General features: G+C 44.3%; 1 long non-coding RNA gene across 2 annotated transcripts in view; it reads right to left on the reverse strand.

The window, feature by feature from the left end:
- Positions 1–10,113, reverse strand: part of LOC114110105 (uncharacterized) — a 31,235-nt gene extending 21,122 nt beyond the window's left edge. The window contains exons 1-3 of one of the 2 annotated variants that reach the window (XR_009597915.1): positions 9,994–10,113; positions 1,815–1,900; positions 893–980 (exon numbers count right to left, since the gene is read on the reverse strand). This is a non-coding gene — a long non-coding RNA (uncharacterized LOC114110105). Of the gene's footprint in view, positions 1–892; positions 7,726–9,993 lie in introns of those variants that run through there. The other variant, XR_009597914.1, reaches the window with a different exon arrangement.
- Between the last annotated feature and the right edge of the window lie 4,884 nt (positions 10,114–14,997).

Genomic DNA, 14,997 nt, shown 5'->3' on the forward strand with positions numbered 1-14,997 from the left:
CTCCACTGATTTATTTCTTAAGCGAGGCACTAGGTAGGCCCTTTGAACATAAATAATTTTTAACATGTTGTTAGGTGAGTACATTGAGAAACAGCATAACCCTCAAAGACCAGCAGTTGCTCTATCTTCAGAAAGGAGAATGAATCTCAGAGGTGTCACTAGTGGTAAAGAACCCGCCTGCCAGTGCAGGAGATGTAAGAGACGCAGGTTCCATCCCTGGGTTGGGAAGATCCCCTGGAGGAGGGCATGGTAACCCACTCCAGTATTCTTGCCTGGAGAATGCCATGGGAGGAGGAGCCTGGTGGGCTGCACAGACCTGCTGTATACCAGTGCATTTCAAGAATGCCAAACTCCCACCCACTGCCCCTCCAGCCTGGCTGTGTCCTACTTTCTTTCTTTCTTTTGAGCACATTCTTCCTTTCACCAGGAGTATCTGCCCTGAATCTCACTCCTTCCAGCATATTTCTCCCCTCCATCACCGCCTTCTTCCTTATCCAACTCCCTCCAGTATAAACGAGCCTCTTCTGACTGCACAGACCCCTGCTTCTGCAACGTGAGTGAGCATCACGTTTCACAGTAACTGCCTTTTTGCTTGTTTCTCTCCTATGATTACGAAATCATGAGAGAATTGCAATTCAAAATGAAACCAGATGATACGAAACGGAAAATCTTATATGTGTGCCCTCAGAAGAATGGAATTTAAGGAGTGAGACTGATTTCTGTACATGCCTGCTGTACTAAAAACTAAGACTTACCTCCGGACCAACGAATATTTGCTAAGAATCTCTCCCATCCTCAAACTTGTGAACTTCCTGCCTGGACTCTCGCTGGACTTCTCCCTCTTCCCACTCTCCCCCATAAATTCAGCCTTCGCAGATCCCCAGGGACTCACCTGTAACTTGCTACAGCACATGTCCTCTGTTTTGGTTTTTTTTTTTTAACTTTCTCTTCTTTATTGCAAGCAGATTCAGGTCTCCTGGCTAGATATTCCGCAGAAAAGTCCAATCATAATTAGTACATGTTTTCTGAATTGCAATTCATCTGCTATTTCCAAATAAACTCAATTTCTGGTCATTGGAGCTTGTTCCAGTTTACTTCTTTATTTAGACTGACAAAATCCCAAAGGTGTGGAAAAATTCTTGGTCAATTGTACTTCTAAAGCTCTAATATGCACATATATTTTGGTGTATAGTAAGTGCTCATCATTTTCTCATTAATGAACTGTAACATGCCCTTTATGCAGGGATTCAGTTAAGGGACTCTCTAACCCAATTTAGTTTTTCTTGGTATGTGCTGGCCAAATGGACCTGAATCTTCATTCTATTCTCAGAGAAGAGCAGGACCCATTCTATAAACCAATATGAAGACTTCAGCTGATAAAAGCCACTGGGTATACTGATCTGGTCATACAAAGCCACTGGTCATATTGACCTGGCCCCTTATAGCCTATAATTCTCCAATATAAAGGGAAATTCTACATTCTATTGGAGCACACCCTTCATTATCCCTGGGAGGGACTGGTTCCAGGACCTCTACTGATACCAAAATTCATGGACTCTTAAGGCCCTTATATAAACTAGCATAGTACCGTGAGGACAGCTCTCCAAATCTGTGGATGGAAAACTTGCAGATACAGATGACCACCTGGACAACTTGAGAAAGATCTGAGCCCTCTCTCCTTTGTGTAGCTCTTAGATTAAGCCTGGGCCAGTACGGGCCATGCCCCTGCCCTGGTACCATAATTTAGATCTTTTGGTAGCTGTGGTGAAGTAAAAGTTCTAGCCCTGCAAAGGCAATGAAAACACCAAGCTGACCTTGCAGGAGGCCAGGCAAGGGAGTTCAGTGGCCTGAGGTCGGGTGAAATATCAGCTGGCCGAATACTATTTCTTCCACATACTTCCTGTGAAACGTGGGGAAAATAGTAATAACAACATCACAAAAGTATTTTTGACATTAATGAGCTGATGAATGGTAAAATGTTAATCCCCTTACAAATGTCAATTATTCTTGCAAGCAAAAGGTAGGTAAAACATAATAAAATCTTAGCAAAAGATGGAGTACTATCTCTATCAATACAGGAAATAAATGACTCTACCATTTCCCAGTGGTCATGGGCAAGTTACATGATCTCTTTGTTCAGATATGAGACGGAGTCAAAAGTTGCATTTCCCTACAATGTTAATACATGTAAAACACTTAACCTAGCACCTGACATAGACTTAATTCTCATCATAGATTAACAAAACACAACTATGTACCCTTAAATGCACTTGGAAGTTTAAGAGAGGGAAACCTTATATATATAGAGTTGTTGTTGTTTTTATTTAGTTGCTAAGTCATGTCCAATTCTTTTACACCCTTTGGACTGTAGCCTGCCAGGCTCTTCTGTCCATGGGATTTCCCAGGTAAGAATACTGGAGTGGGTTTCCATTTCCTTCTCCAGGGGATTTTCCCAACCCAACCCAGGGATCAAACCCTGTCTCCTGAATTGACAGGCAGATTCTTTTCCACTGAGCCATGATGGAAGCCGTATATATACACATATAGTTTGTTTCATTTAGTTTTGGGTTTGGAAGAATTAGAGGAGGCTTCACAATGTACGCTGTCTGTGCTTTGAAATATAGGTATCATTTTGACATAGAGAAGGGTCTCAGAATCTGCCTCTAACGCAGAGAAGGAAAGAGGTATATTTTGCCAGCTAGCTGTCTTTCTCAAAAAGTTAGATGACATTCTTTCACTGTATAATATGGTAGGGAAATGATAATGTAGGGAGGTGGGGGAGTAGAAGTAATCTGAGGATCTCAAGTCTGTCCAGCCCTTAGCATTTCACAAAAGGGGACCCTCAGAGGCAATGTAGAAACCAGACCTAGAGCCATTGTTCTGGGGGAATTTCAAACAGAGCATCAAAATGCAACGTCAAAATTGTTCAGTGTATCATCCATTCTGCTCTGAGTACTTGGAAATATGATAATTAACTTTTTCTAAGGGTTAGACAGACCGACAGACAGACACACACACACAGAATTTTTACCTGCTCATCAACACTGAAATCCCACTCAGATTTTCTTACTCCACCCATACAGCCTCCCTCAGGCAATTTCAGCCCCTCCCAGAACAAGACCTGGCTCATAGAAGCGCAGCCCAAACAAATACTTTAAAAAAAGAAAAGGCAAGAGAAATATTATTGTATGTCCTTGTGGGCCTAACCAGAATCAAAACTATAAAGTAAGCTTCATTCTGTTTCATAGGAGATAATTCTTTTGCCTGTGAAGTAGAATGCAATAGGAAAAGGGAAAAGAAAGCCAGAAAAGGAAATTGCTGGCTTCTCTGAGCCATTTTGGAGGGCGGGACTCCAGGACTGGAGAGATCGAGGTAGGTGCTCTTGCCCTGCTAACCCTGAGCTTTAGGACTTACTGGCTAGAGGAAGCTGTGGGTGAGGTGTTTGCTAGGCAAGTCTTCTCAGAAAAGTGATTCCTCAAGCCTTCAGGTTCTTGGAGGTCATGTGACAGGTTGTTTCCTGGCATCCAATCTGAGGACAGCTGCCACCCCACCCCCAGCGCCCCCTGCCACCTCACTATAGTTCCTCTGCTCTTGGCCTTTTTTGCCCAAGAAAGAATTTTCACCATCATTAAAAGAAATCAACACACAAAGACAGCGCCCTCCCAAACACCAAGCATACTTTAATATAGGGCTAGAGGAGGACACAGCCCTTTGAAAATCAGAACAAACCTCACTGGAAAAAAGTATTTTTCTGAGTTCTACCTCTGGCTTTCTGTGCTGGTTCAGTTTAAATCCTGTTATCCTGTTATAGAAAGCTCACTCTTACAGGTTTCTCTAATTTTCTGCAAAGCTGCAAATAATTGTTATTTTAAGTCCCCCTGGTCCACGGAATCTAAATATACAAATGAAAAGACCCTTAGGGACTACCTGAGTTTGTTCAACCCCTCTGATCTGACCAGAGGCTTGACTTCCCCAAGCAGCTGAGCTCAGCGAGCCCTTCAGAGAAAGATGCTGTGACCCTCTGTGGGCTGACGTCAGGGCTCCAGACCTCCAAACCCAACTCTTTGCGCTCTATCATAAATCCTCCTTGTGTTCCTGAGTCCTTTTATTAAGGCTTCTCTTGTGCCAGCCTACATCCAGCCAGAAGGCTGAGAGCACCTAAAACTTATCTTGGATTTCAATATCAGTATTCACTTTGTTCATGAAAGAAGATTTGTGCCTTACTTGGAGGATTTTAGACACTTCCCATGAATATGATTAGAAAGAGGGGTTTAAGAAAAAGCCTCAAAATTTCATTAGGAAAGCATTTACTCACTTGGTGCAAACATAAAGCAAAACTTGGGTGAGACTGAGAAATGAAGTATTTCTTATCAGATCGATAAGCAAGGAGGTCACAGCCATCAGGGCTTCCTGCCCTCCAGGGCGCTCAGGAAGAAGAAGAATACCTGCATAGATTTGGCAGCTGTAAGGCTGCAGCCACTCCCTGTGGGGCGTCCTGAAGAACTCAGGATGTGAAAAATCGCTGGATACTCAACCCAGCTGAGATGATGAAAGCAATGGTTTCAGGGAGCAGACTCCTGCATCTTCTCACACATAAAAAAGTGCTAAACTCCTTAACTTGAGATATCTAGGTTTCTTTAATTCACAACAATCTCTTGGTGTTCAGGCTACCAGCCCTTTGTTACAAACTTCTGGCTCAGACGGTAAAGCATTTGCCTACAATACGGGAGACCCGGGTTCGATCCCTGGGTTGGGAAGATGCCCTGGAGAAGGAAATGGCAACCCACTCCAGTACTCTTGCCTGGAAAATCGCATGGACCGAGGATCCTGTTAGGCTACAGTCCATGGGGGCGCAGAGTCAGACACGACTGAGCGACTTCACTTCACTTCTTCTATATGACCTGACCCCTTACTTCCCGCCTGCCCTTCCTCGGAGCAGTTCTCTCAGGATTACTTGAGATGCTGTCTGTTGGCCTTGAAGTCCTAAAAATTCCTACCAAATAAAACATAGCTCTCAGTTTTTAGGTGGTGATTATTTTTTAAGTCAACAAAGTAAAAACATGGGCCAAAGAAGAGCTCGGGAATGTATTCCTCCCTGTGCCCATGTCTCTCCTTAGTGTGGACAGCCAAGCTGCTGCTCACTGCCAGCAAACTTGTGTTGGCGCCCTGCTGTCATGAAATACTTAGGCGCTTTGCTGTCTCTCTTAACTCTTGACTGTCTTTATGCCAGGTGGAAAGTCTCTGTTATAAAGACTAAACATGACTCAGAAAAAGCCAAACACACACACACACACACACACACACACACACACACACACACACACACACACAACCCTCCTCTCTCTTTCCAGGCCACATCACTGCACAGCCTGCTCTCTGACTGCCCACAAGACCACAGTTGCTAATCTGGTCTTGTCTGCCGATAACATTGGTGGGTCCTCCTCCAGAGTCTCTCAGGCCCTCTGCTGTTTCCCGTCTCCCCGTAGCTTAGTTTCGGACCAGAGGGAAGCATTTTCTAGCTCTGACTGACTCCTCTGGGCTTGCAGAAGTGAGACCCACGCCAAATTATGAAATCTTCCAAGGTCTTTGGGTCTTAGCCTTCCCATGCCCTTTGATACTTTTGTTCCAGCTGGAAAATTATGCAGGCATATTATATAGGCACCTAAGTATACTTTCTTAAATAAGTTATAATGTTGCTAATTTAACAATATAGTATAACATAGGCAGAATGGGAAATAAGCCTTAAACAATTCTCAATCATCCCTAAAATATTTCTCTCCATTCTCACCACATTGTTCTGGTCCAGACCTTCACTGTCTTTTACTTGGACACTAGCGTCCTGGCAAATTTCCGTGCTTCCTGTCTGTTTCTAACCTCTTTATTATGCATTTCACACTGCCACCACTGTAACCTATAGGAATGAAGGCCTGACTATACACATCCTCTGCTTAAATGCCTCTGTACTTAGAGGATAAAAGCTAAGATTCATAGCGTGGCTTCTAATTCCCATCTCCCAGTGCAGCCCAGGACACACTTCCGGTGACAGGGGCTGCACACAGAACATTGTTTCCTGACAGGGTCTGCACACCGTGGGTCCTTCTCCCGAATGCCATTCACTAAGGTCTTTCCTAAAGAGCTTTTTATCCTTCAAAGCTAAGCACAGAGATTCTACCCAGTCACATTTAATTCAGAAACATCCATTCCCATAACATCCTATGTATAACTTATTCATAACATTTGATGTCGTATATTTTTCTTAAAACATGTTGGGCTGCTTTACTATTTATCAAATGTATTTCTGGCAGAAAATTTGAAAAATACAGGAAAATACAAGAAAATGGGAAAACAAAGCCAAATGAAAGCATCTAGAGGTACTCTGCTAATGTTTTGAGGTATATTTTCCAATCTTTGGCTCGACGAATATATTTGTACTTTTTCTCTCTCGCTCCCTTTCACACAGCACACACATATTCACCAAAACACCTGCTTGTCAATCAAACATATTTTGTAATCAGTTTTATTTTCCACTTAAAAATACATTGTGAGCTTTGTTCTATGTCCCTAAGTGATCATAGAGTAAGCTCCATGATGGGAATGTGTGTGTGGGAAGCAAGCATGGGCAGACATTTAGATGGATGAATAGCACAGGCTCACGAGAAATATTTGCTGAACTAATTTAATAGAGAAAACAATGAAAGGAGAGAGAGAAAAAGAAAAGAATAGGAGAACTAGAGCACATGGATGGTAGAGAGACAAAGAGAGGAAAGCGCATCATCTGAACAGGGCTTTCATGAGGTTTAAAGTTTTTATATACTTTGTCTTTGATTCTTGCAATAGCCTTCTGAAGTAGCTATAATAGTTATTTACAAATCAGGAAAGGGAAACTCAGAAAGGTTAAGTGATTTGCCCCGGCTTGTGTGCTTAATAAGTGGCAGAACCAGTTGTGCGAATCCATAAACTATATTTATCTTACTCCACATGACTTCTGGAAAAGCAAGAGCAATAACCAAGGGCCTGCTGAGGTCTGGGAGCGCGGAGCAGTGGGTGTCCCTGCCCCCTGGCGTGGGGCCCTGCACGTAGCTGGCGCTGTGAGTGACTGAGGAGCGGGGAGGAGAAAGAAAGAACCAGCAGATGTTGGTCAGCGTCTGGGGTTCCGTGTGCTCAAGCCACTCTCCTTCCTCCTCGCCGGCTTCCCTGACAGCCGAAGCCGGGTCCTGAATGCCTGCTCCCAGTCTGTGCCACGTTCCTCACGCTCCATAAACGCAAGCTCTGTTAAACAGTTCACCGGTTCCCTTTGCTCTTGGAAAATACTCCCCCAGCTTAAAAGGCTCTTCAAGATCAGACTCACCTCATCTCATCTTTCCCTCTCTTCTCTCTTCTCCTCATACATTCCATTTCCTTCCCCAGGGGATCTTCCAGACCCAGGGCTGGAAGCTGTCTCCTGCACTGCAGGCGAATTCTTTGCAGACTGAACCGCCAGGGCAGCTCCCTTGTACATTGCAAACACCTCTCAATCCCTGAAACGCTGGCATATTCTTCCCGCCCTGCTCTTCTTTAGTAACTATTACTTTGAGCCTTTCTTTACTGACTGTATTACTTTTGTACTCATGTGTAACAAATTATCACACATGTAGCAGTCTTACACAAGCCTCACTCTTTCTCTAGGTCAGATGTCTGGAACGGCGTGGCTTGGTTCTCTTCTTAAGGTCTCACTGGGTTAAAATCAAAGTATTGGCCAGGACTAGGTTCTCACTGGCAGCTGAGGGAGGTTCCTCTTTCAGACTTACTGGTTATTGACAGAATTCAGTTTCTGGTGGTTAGAGGACAGTGGTTGCCATTTCCCGGTGACATGATTCCCTCCCTCCTCGAACAAACAACAGTACACCAGATCTTTCCCATGCTTTGAGCCTCTGTGGTTTCTGCTTCTGCCTCCCTCTTCAGTTTTAAGGGTTCATGTGATTGCATTACACACATCTGGATAACCAAGGATAACCTCTCTGTCTGAAGGTCATCTAATTAAATTTTTTTTTAAATTTTGTCTGGCCTCACCATGACTTGCACGATCTTAGCCCCCCAACCAGGGATTGAACCTGAGCCCCTGACATGAAAAGTGTAAAGTCCTAACCACTTGACCACCAGGGAATTCCTGATCATCTACTTTATAAAACCAGTGAGATCTACAAAGTCCCATTACCATGTGTCATAACATGTTCATTGTCATAACCACCAGACGGTGAAGGTTATGGGGGTCAAATTTCTGCCTACCCCAGTGGCCACTCCTTTGCCTTCGTGTCCTCATAGGAAGCACGCCCGTTCACTTCTGGACTAAACGCTTCCTGAGGGCAGCGACTGCATCTGTTTCACAAGTCAGTCACGTGCTGGAGCCAGCCTATATCAGCTAACAAGGGCCTGTCATTAAACGTTCAGACATTTTGTAATCTGGAAGCTAACCATACATATTATTAAAAAATGAAAGTATATAATCAAATAAATTTTATTTTTAAGAGGTAATAAATAATCAGACTCATCATTACTATTTATCATTTACCTATTCACTCTTACCTTTTCTCTTGAGGTTACTTTCATTGATTGTATCTCTGTGGTGGAAGCATTGTTTATGGAGGGGCACATTTATTCCCAACTCCTTGTTCAGTGATGCCATATTGCTAGCTTGAAATTGGCCATAGTGGATATATTTATACCACAGAAATCAGAACAAAAGCTAGCTGCTGGCTTGCTTTATTGTTTATTTCTCTCTCTCTCTCTCTCTCTCTCTCTCTCTCTTTTTCTTTCTAGCCATATAACACGGCTTGTGGCATCTTAGTTCCCAGACCAAGGATTGAACCTTGGTCCTCGACAGTTAAGAGTGCAGAGTCCTAACCCCTGGATTGCTAAGGCATTCCCTAGTGCACGGCTCCCCAGCCTCTGGGATCTAATGCTGCAGAGCTGAGGTGGAGCTGATGTAAGAATAACAGAAATAGAGTGCACAGCAAATGTGACGAGTGTGAATCATTCCAAAACAATCCCCTCCTTAAGTCTGTGGAAAAACTGTCCTCCACAAAACTGGTCCCTGGTCCCTAAAGTGTTGGGGACCACTGCCCTAGCGTTGATGTCTCTTGTCAGAAGTGAAGAAACTAGGTAATAAGGTTAATACATGTGTCCACACTCAATAGCAAATACAAAATAGAAGCTGATGTGGTCTGAGCTTACAGCCTGGACTCTGAAAAATGACACCGAAATTGAACCAAGAACAAGGCCATGGGTAGGTGGAGGGTAAGCCCTTGCTCATCTGTGTGTTCAGACGGGGAACCTCCTAGAATGTTGACATTGGGGGTCCCACTCCAGATTCACAAAGTCAAAATCTGTCTTTTAAAAACTCTTCTGCAGGATACCCTTGAAATTCCTAAGCACCTTAAAATAGAAAGCCACTGTCTGGGAAGGCAGATGCAGCAGCGGGTGACTACCCCGCAAACTGTCATTAGAGCTGAAGGGGCGGAGAAACACCGCCGGGGCTTTACAAGGCGGAGGTGCTTCCGCTATCGCGCAGCTCAGTAACATGGCCCCGAGGACGTTCTACACTGTCGGGCCTTGGCCATGAGTTACGCACATGCATGGGCTCTACACAAGCGCTGCGGATGAATCAGTCTGCAGGAATAGAGGCGCCTGCAGACCCAGAGAACGGGCTTGTGGACACAGCTGGGGAAGGAGAGGGTGGGACGAACTGACCGAGTAGCCCTGAAATACAGGCAGTGGCATGCGTAAAACAGCTAGTGGGAAGCTGCTACACAGGGAACCCGGCCCGCTGCTCAGTGACAGCCTAGAGGGGTTGGAGGGTGGGGGCAGGTGGGAGGGAAGCTCGAGAGGAAGAAGACATATGTATCACATTGTTGTATGGCAGAAACCAACGCGACATTGTAAAGCAAGTATCCTCCAACTAAAAATAAAAATTAATACTAATAATTCCGAACTTGTCAGAAACAGGATGTTACTCACAGCATCCTTAGATGGGCACAGCCGTGCACCAGCTATTAAAACCAACAATGAAACCAGCGCCTCTGCGGCTCTCAGCTCAGGTTTCCTGGCTGCAGCAGTCCTCTGCCCAGAGTGGTAACTGCCCCCTTCCCCACAGTGGTTTCCCCGCCCTGCTCTCTGCACAAACAGCCTTCCCTTCCCTCCCCAAGCAGATCTCCTGTCTCCTGGGATCTCACATGTCACATGCCCCTCCCCTAACACATCCTCTTCTCTCCTCACCACTAAGCCACATCCTCTCCTTCTTCCTGCCTCCATTTCTTTTTCAGTCTTAAAATGATGTCTTAATATAAGTCTTTTTCAGCTCACATGACATCACTTCCCTCACCAGGATCAAATTTTTACCACAGATCCTTGGAAACCAACTGTACAAAATAAGCAGAAGGATTTAAGGGGGGGCTACAGAGCTGCTTGTTCAAATCAAGCATTCTCCTTCTTTTTTTTTTAAATTAAAGCAGCTGAATCTAGCTAGTTTCCTTTTGTCAGGGTCCTCTGTGTGCAGCAACAATCCAGGGCCCACAAGAGAGCCGATCTCCCTCCCATAGGTGCCATTTTTGCTCCAGTAATTGACTGTGTTCTGGTCGACCGCAAAGCAACAATAGCTGACTCCTGCTGGCCAGCTTTCAAAACAGGTCTCAGAAGAAGCCGGGAACAGGGCAAGTTGCTGCTTCTAGTTTTCTCCCAACAATCCATCTCCAGGGTTCAGATTTACACGTGGACTCCTGTTATCACCTTCGACCTCTTTATGGAGGTCCCTTGTCTCTGAGTGATACAGAGCCTCTGTGAGATTAGCAGTAAGAAAGCTTATGGTCCCCTCACATGATCAACAGACTGACTGCATTTTCTGTTTTAGCAACTTCCTCTTTATTCTCACAAGCTGCTAAACAATTTGCCAGTAACTCTGATTGGGAATGCAATTGATTCTTTGGATTTTGTTCCATTCCTAACCACATTTCAAGGTTGTAATTAGGTAGTGGGTCATTCCCTTATAGCTCAATTGGTAAAGACTCCGCCTGCAATGCAGGAGACCCTGGTTCGACTCCTGAGTGGGGAAGATCCACTGGAGAAGGGATAGGCTACCCACTCCAGTATTCTTGGGCTTCCCTTGTGGCTCAGCTGGTAAAGAACCCACCTGCAATGTCGGGAGACCTGGGTTCGATCCCTGGGTTGGGAAGATCCCCTGGAGAAGAGAAAGGCTACCCACTCCAGTATTCTGGCCTGGAGAATTCCATGGACTGTAGGGTACATGGGGTCACAAACAGTCAGACACGACTGAGCAACTTTCACATATAGATGGAAAAATGGTTCAGCTGAATGCAAGAGAAAGTGCTTCCAAGTTACTCTTTCACCCTAAAAATTCAAGACATGCATACTGACTTTACTTATTTCCTCTTTTGTTTCTCAGAGAAAAGTTTTTTTGTCTTTTTGGTTTTTTTGTGTGTGTGGCGGGGTGGGAGTTAATAGTGATGGTGATGGCTTACAGAAATGTTAAGAACAAGACAAGGAAATGAATTATAGTTAAAATAAGCAACCTGAAGCAATCTCTAGAAAGGAAGTCCACCAAAACTCCTTTTGACAATTGAAAGATTTCAGTTTGACTTGATCCCTCACTTGACTTTGTTATATAAAATTTCCTGTGTTTAGATTACAAATTCTATGAGCATAGATACTCATATCATTTATTTACTTATTATGACTATATATGTTTAATCACTAATTCATCCTTTTATACAGCAGACAGTTACTGAATGTTTGATATGAACAATAGATTCAGAGTAAACAGGTATAAATAAGACATATTCTCTGCCCTCAAGTAGCTCATTATCTAAAGGGATAGAAATGGGCATGTAATGATGTAAACGGTGTAAAATTTTATATGTGCTAAAATGGACATTTCTAGAGAACACCATGGGATCAGAACAATCCGCAGATGCTGTGATCAACTTTGCAATGATGGTAGTAGCTGGGTGGGAAATTTTCTTAATAAAGCAAAAGGAAGAAAGAAGAAGAGGAAGTTTCTGGGGGAAAAGCACTTTAAGATCACCTTTCTATGATCAAAACTGGGGTGCTCAGATTTTACGTCGAGCTTGTCCCATGTTTTCTGCAAGTGACATCACATCCTCTACCAGGATCGAATTCTACCACACATCCTCAGAAACAAATTGTACGAAATAAACAGGATTAAAAAGAGAATAAGTATTTCTGTTTGTTCAAATCAAGTATTCTTAAAAAAAAAAAAAAAGTCCCTCTAGTGTTATAGTTTACGTAGTACCCATAAGTCAACTGGGGTAATGCTATGCTTTGAACTAAGATTACTCAGAACTCCACTGCTGCAATCAGAGTTGTTTCTAAGAGTTCTGTGAATCCTTGGCGGACTGGGGTGTTCGATGTCATGTCTAGCTCTGAGCTCCTGCTCCCACAAATCAGCTCTGTTGAAGGATTATTTCATTTTCCTTGCATAATGCCTCCAATTTACACTTTGACTCAGCTATAGGACTTCAAATCTCTTCCTTGACCTTAATAAAATCTTTTCCTTTACCTTCTGGGCCCCCAAATCACTGCAGATGGTGACCGTAGCCATGAAATTAAAAGACATTTGCTCCTTGGAAGAAAAGCTATGACCAACCTAGACAGCATATTAAAAAGCAGAGACATTACTATTTTGCAGACAAAGCTCCATCTAGTCAAAACTATGGTTTTCTCAGTAGTCATGTATGGATGTGAGAGTTGGACTATAAAGAAAGCTGAGCACTGAAGAACTGATGCTTTTGAACTGTGGTGTTGGAGAAGACTCTTGAGAGCCCCTTGGACTGCAAGGAGATCCAACCAGTTCATCCTAAAGGAAATCGGTCCTGAATATTCACTGGAAGGACTGATGCTGAAGCTGAGATTCTAATACTTTGGCCACCTGATGCGAAGAACTGATTCATTGGAAAAGACCCTGATGCTGGGAAATATTGAAGGCACAAGGAGAAGGGGATGACAGAGGATGAGATGGTTGGATGGCATCATCAACTCGATGGACATGAATTTGAGTAGGCTCCGGGAGTTGATGATGGACAGGGGGAAGCCTAGAGTGCTGCAGTCCATGGGGTTGCAAAGAGTCGGACACGACTGAGCAACTGAACTAAATAAACATCACCAACAAAATCACGCTGGTCTCATTCTCATACTTGTAACAACAGTGTAAGGCGCAAGGAACACAAGCCCTGTGTGAAACCATGACCCGTTTGAACCAGGACACCTCTGTCCTTTGGCCACAGGACATAGGGGTGTCATCTGCTCTTTCTTTGTCTTGGTGGCATCCCCTCCCCTTTCCCACTCACTTCTCCTTCCAGGCAGGCCTCCTGGCTTGCTCCTGAGAACTCCACATCCTTTGGAGAAGAGTGTAGTAAAATCAAGTCCCACTCCCCAAATTCAGCTCTAGATTACTTTTGCTTATTCAAGAGCCTACAGGGTCTGAGTAACCCAGGGATGGTGCTTTTGTTCCCAAGATAAATTGCACTTCTAATAAAATCGGCTTTTCTGAGACAGTCCTCATGGTTTTATATAGCACTCTCCCCCTACATTACACCCAGCACTCTTCACATTCGAGGATGACATTACTATTCATCAAACCTGTTTTCTTCTTACTTTCGTTCTGGTTTTTTTGGAGCTGGTGTGCAATAAATCCAGTTCTGTTACTGCACAGCCACGCTTCACCATGAACTCCAAACATAGATCATGATTTTGTTGCATGTGGTTGTCTTAAATCTCTGCTGCTGCTGCTGCTGCTAAGTCGCTTCAGTCGTGTCTGACTCTGTGCAAACCCATGGACGGCAGCCCACCAGACTCCCCCATACTTGGGATTCTCCGGGCACGAACACTGGAGTGGGTTGCCAGTTCCTTCTCCAATGCATGAAAGTGAGAAGTGAAAGTGAAGTCGCTCAGTCGTGTCTGACTCTTCACGACCCCATGGACTGCAGCCTACCAGGCTCCTCCATCCATGGGATTTTCCAGGCAAGAGTATTGGAGTGGGTTGCCATTGCCTTCTCCGGTCTTAAATCTCTAGACACCCAAAACACCCAGGAACAAGTGTTCTCCACCAGTCAAGGTGTTTCAAATGTGCCCATGTCTCTGGATTAATTTACTTGTTCTATAAACCTTAATCATGCCTCATATGTTCCTTGTTCTGCTCTAGGCGAGTTCACAGTCTGACTGAATAGAAACTCCAAGATGCTTTAATGAAAGGCAGCATTTTTGGAATTAGTGCAAAGCCTCTCAGGGGGGTGACTTTAAAGAGGCAATCTTGTTTTGCAGCATATTTCCCAGTTCATTAGTTAGAACATTAGTTCCAGGCTTTGCAGTTGTGCCTCGTACTACATGCTCCATCTCCCCCCTGGGATAGAATGGTGGAATACCCTTGGAAAAGCAAGAGTTGTAGATAAGATTCTTCCCCCACCCCAAATGTGACTTAGAAACTCCTCTCCCATGCTTTTACAGAGTCGACAGCATCATACATACTATGTTATATTCAGTTCAGTTCAGTTCAGTCGCTCAGTCGTGTCCAACTCTCTGTGACCCCATGAAGCACACCAGGCCTCCCTGTCCATCACCAACTCCCAGAGTTCACTCAGACTCATGTCCATCGAGTCAGTGATGCCATCCAGCCATCTTCATCCTCTGTCGTCCCCTTCTCCTCCTGTCCCCAATCCCTCCCAGCATCAGAGTCTTTTCCAATGAGTCAACTCTTCGCATGAGGTGGCCAAAGCACTGGAGTTTCAGCTTTGGCATCATTCCTTCCAAAGAAATCCCAGGGCTGATACAATCATGCAATTACTTGTCTGTCTGCTATCCTAGACATGACCAGGGCAGGGTTTTGGTTTACCAAAATTCAGTTCCCGGCATAGGAAACGGACCCTGGCAGTGTACTCACAGAAGTTTTATGGAAGAAAATGAAAGGGAGGAGCAGGAAGAAGAGGGAGCAAA

Source organism: Ovis aries, chromosome 21 (assembly GCF_016772045.2).
Source record: "Ovis aries strain OAR_USU_Benz2616 breed Rambouillet chromosome 21, ARS-UI_Ramb_v3.0, whole genome shotgun sequence".
Classification (NCBI taxonomy): domain Eukaryota; kingdom Metazoa; phylum Chordata; class Mammalia; order Artiodactyla; family Bovidae; genus Ovis; species Ovis aries.